This window comes from Notechis scutatus, chromosome Z (genome assembly GCF_049901735.1).
Source record: "Notechis scutatus isolate UNSWTSFEM ecotype Mainland chromosome Z, rNotScu1.2, whole genome shotgun sequence".
Lineage (NCBI taxonomy): Eukaryota > Metazoa > Chordata > Lepidosauria > Squamata > Elapidae > Notechis > Notechis scutatus.
In genome coordinates, this window is record NC_142025.1 from 113,464,346 (window position 1) to 113,469,108 (window position 4,763).

At 37.2% G+C, this 4,763-nt stretch overlaps 1 pseudogene; it reads right to left on the reverse strand.

Annotated features, from left to right (window-relative positions):
- Window positions 1-1,391: 1,391 nt before the first annotated feature.
- On the reverse strand, window positions 1,392-2,293 carry LOC148129129 (vomeronasal type-2 receptor 26-like; annotated as a pseudogene).
- Window positions 2,294-4,763: the final 2,470 nt, after the last annotated feature.

The following is a 4,763-nucleotide window of genomic DNA, read 5'->3' on the forward strand; positions in this document are numbered from 1 at the left end:
CTGGTGATTCCTTGGTAAATTCCTCTTAGTCTCTGGCCAGCACCCATTGAGACGATCTTGATTCCAAGGATGATATACAAGGGTGGGATTCAACTGGTGTAACAACCGATTTGAACAGCGCACGCTTTGCGCACACACTGCATTTGCAACTTACCTTCTTCTGCAAGGACTGTATGTAAAACAGCTGATGCATGGCAATCCGCTGTGCTACGCAAAACAGCTGAGCTGGAGAACCCAGAAATAAATCACAAACTAGAGCCGGGATCATCAAAAAATGAGTACAAAATAAACAAATAAGAGAAAGAAATGCAGTCAAAAATTGTCTTCCAGGCAAAAGAAATCTAAAAATGGTAACCAAAAACAATAACAAGTCATAATCAAACAGCAACATTAAAAAAAAAAACTGTGTTTCAAGACTCAACTCTATTTTTTCAAGAGTTAATGAATATAGTTATAAGGGAACATCCATATATCAATATTTTTTATTCTACAGATGTAGAATAAGGTTTTATTCTTCAAAGATTATTCCTTTGAATAACCACTGTGCCTCAGAATTCTTTTGTGAAATTTGCTTGCTACATTATATTGTTTTGACACTGCACTATTTATACAATGATGTATAAAATAATTAAGACACCAAATGTCTGGATAACTTAGGAAATTGTGGATAAAAAAAGTCAAAAATATTACATCTATACAAAATATATTTATGACAGTAATTAAATGTAAATCATTTTGATTTTCCACCTAGAAGTGAATGTAATTTTTTAAAAAACTGCTGCATACATTATACCATCTTTTGCACATTAAAGATTTTTGTCTTTGAAGTCTGTATTGTCACTTAATGTTATTTGTATCTATTGAAAAAAGGGGGGAAATGATAAAGGAAATTTAACTATAATTTAAGTATTGGAAAATAAAGAGGAAAAAAAGAGACAAAGAAGAAGAGAAAGGAAGAAAAAAAGGAAATAATGCCCCACTCTGTATTTCTGTTAATTTATATTATTTATAAATATTTAAGTCTCCTTAGAAGCCAGGGTGTAAATGTTTATATTTGTCATGATGTGTGATGCATAGGAACTCTTCATAAAACTCATAGTTCATGCATCTTAAGCATACTTCGCTTTAGTCAAAGTTGTCATAAAAATGCTGTTGATCTCCATCAAAACCAAACAAGGATCTTGACCGTACATGAATCAAAATATAGTTCATTGCTTTCCTACAGAGAAGACCATGTTCATCCATAGTTCAGTTCATTGCATGTATTTTATAAATAATGAGAAATTGAAATACATGACTGCAGTTGAATGCACGCATCTAATCCAGTAATGAAACTCCATAATTCTTCCTCCTAAATAGCTTCCCTGTGGGCAACTCAACAACAAGGAATCTCAGATCTTCTTCCTTTTTATCAGCAGTAGTTTGGTGTTCAGCTCAGGATGCAGTATGATTACATAGCATTTAGGGGAAAAGATGCAGCCAAGTAATCCAGCAGTGGAAACTAGAATAGAGAAGATCTCCACAACTACCATGTATTTTCCTTTAGTGCTCAGATAGGTTGGTACAAAGCTCAACCAAACACTGCAAAAAATCAGCATGCTAAATGTAATGAACTTCACTTCATTGAAAGCGTCTGGCAACTTTCTGGTGAGGAAAGCTACAGTGAAGCTGATGATGGATAGAAATCCCATATACCCTATGACAAAATGAAACATGATGATAGAACCTTCATTACACTTTATTTGATCTCTTTGGCTAGTGAATGCATATCCAAATCTGGATATGGGGGAGAAGTTGCCATCCACACCACACAAATGCCTGCTTGAATAAGGGAGCTCACAATAATAGTGAAGCTAGAAACTTTTCTTCCAAGCCACCGTCTCATGTTGGACCCTGGTTTGGTAGCCATGAAAGCTACAACCACCATGATGGTCTTGGCCAACACACAAGAAATAGCTACTGAGAAGATGATGCCAAAAGCAGATTGCTGGAGAAAGCAGGTTACCTTGTTAGGTTCTCCAAGGAATAGCAAAGAAGAAAGGAAGCAGAGGAGGAGGGAAAGGAGGAGAATGTAGGTTAGATCCCGGTTGTTGGCTTTGACAATGGGAGTATTTTGGTGTGTAATAAATATTCCAAGTACCAAGACTGTGATAAAAGAAAAGCAAAAGGCTGCTGAGGAGAGAATAATCCCCAAAGGTTCCTTGTAGGAAAGGAAAGTTATGGCTTTAGGAAAACACCTGTCTCTAGTTCTGCTTGCAAAGTGAACTTCTGGACAATAGAAACAACTATCCATATCTTTAAAAAAAAGAAAAAGAAAATAATGACTTACATGAGTATGTTTTCTGTGTGAGCCTCTATCCATACTGTCTAGGTCCTCTTTCTGATAGTGAGAACAATTAACAAGTGGAATGATTTGCCTTCAGAAGTTTTAGGTGATCCATCAATGGAGGCTTTTAAGAAGAGACTGGACAGACAATTGTCTGAAATGATATAGGATCTCTTGCTTGAGCAAGAAGCCCTACAAGGTCCCTTCCAACTCTATTATTCTCTGTCTATTCATTATAAAGATGGCCTTCTAAAATATTCCTGTACTATTATTTTATTATGCTTCTTCTGATTTTCCTTGGTCTTAAAAAGACTGGCAAATTACTTTCAACTAAACATTCTGGAAAACATCATATTGAGAAAGACTATATTAGGAGAATGTTGCTATTAAAGTGTTAGTAATATAAACTTCTACAGCAGGGGTGTTGATCTCAATTTCATTGAGGGCCACATCAGTGTTGTGTTTGACCTCAAGGAGTCAGGCGGGCATGGCCAGCATGATGTCACTTGTGTTGAGGAGTTGCCTATGGAGGCCCAAGTGCTCTGCCAGTGAAAAAGGGCTCCCAAGCTCCATTTTTGGCTGGAATGGCCTCCTGCAACCCTCTGCAAGCAAAAATGGAGCTCTATTTTCACTGACAGAGGCACTGTGGACTGGTCCTTCACTATTTCCAGGACAGCTCTGTGGGCCATATCTAAGCACCCCATGGGCTGAATCCAGGCCCCGGGCCTTGAGTTTGACACCCCTGCTCTAGAGTAACCAAAATTAATTAAGAGGAAACAAAAGAGGTTCATTCAAGAAAAACTAGTGCATTTTTATTACTTCCATTTGACAAATCATGGTGCAACTTGTATTTTTTGACCATGTATATTGCTGCCACAAACTCATGGTAAAGATCAATTCAAAACCCACCTTTCCATTTTGAAATAATTCCTTCCAGGCATTGATCACAGCCATAGCAGCAGAATTTCTTCCCATCCTCCTTTTTTTTAAATGAAAATCCGGGTTGCAGGAATTTGTGCACACAGAAAGAGGAATCATCTAACCAGAAAAAAAGATGATTCATGTTTTAACAATTTCAGAATGACATTTCTGAATCCAAGCAGAAGAAATATATGGTCCCATTTTCCTTGCTATAATTGATCCATTAGGGCAGGTTATCTCAAAGGTGCTTTTTGAAAAAGGCAACTGGACTATGGTTTTGTTTTGTTTTTTGTTTTTTTGAGGAGTGGTGTGGTAGCCTAGAGGTGGAGCTCTCACCTCACAATAAGGAGACTGTGAGTTCGATCCTAGGTAGAGGCAGATATTTCTCTCTCTGGGCACAATGAGAATCTATCTGCTGAATGAAACTCTGCATTGGCAACAGGAAGGGCTTCTGGCCAGTAAACACTCTGCTAGTTCAGTTCAGTTGCCCAGACTCCACCCTGCAAGGGATTATGGGATTATTAAAAGATGAAGAAGACCTTTCATTTCTCATCCAAGAAACTTCATTAGTTCTGACTGATGAAGAATTATCAGAACAATCAGAATGAATGAAGCTTCATCTTCTTCATCAAAGAAAGGCATAGTCCAGTTGCCTTTTGAAAGAGTACCATTGAGACAACCATGACTAGATGACTGTGAATCTCCATAGACATTCTAAATTTCTTTCTCTGACAATTGAGCAACTAGAACTCCTGCCTCCCTTGTCTGATTCTTTCCTAGGAAGTGTCTCTTACCCCTGGTCCTCAAGATCATCCACACCTTCCATTATAAACAAGGACCATCTTTAAAAGCAGAATTCATACCTGATTATAAAACTCTGGCCAGAAAATTTTATTTTCAGAGATGGTGATTTTTTGTTCTTCAAAATCATGAGGACTCAGTTCTCCAAGTTTCATTCTAATAAAGGAGTTGTTGGGGAATATGACCAAATTGGCAATATCAAATCCAACAACCAGTTCTCTATTTTCATTAAAGGACATTGTTTCTCCAGTTGAGTTGTTAAACGCAATGCACTGAAGAACTGAGTGGAGCTAGATGAAAGAGGGAAGAGAAGCTGATAGATTCAAGGGTACTTGAAGTTATGGAGATATTGGGAAACAATTCTCACTCGGTAGAAGAATTCAAGGGTATTTAAAATATAAAGGATTTGGGCTAAGAATTCTAACTCAGTAGATACAGGTGTTGTATAGTGATGCATGCCACAGAACTAGAGAAAGGAGCTTTGGTAAAGTTTAATTCAAAATGTTGCTAACTTTCACTGCTATTTTCTGCAAATAATTGGCCATTTCCAGTCTGATTTTTCATGAGACTTGGTCAGTACAGCTTTTATCCTTCTTCCAATTTATTCTTGTGTGTTGCCAAGAACAAATAAACAATTCATTGCATTATTTCACATCCATTTTGTTTACTTGTGACTTTATTACACTATATGTTACTTCAAGATCTTCGGCAATCA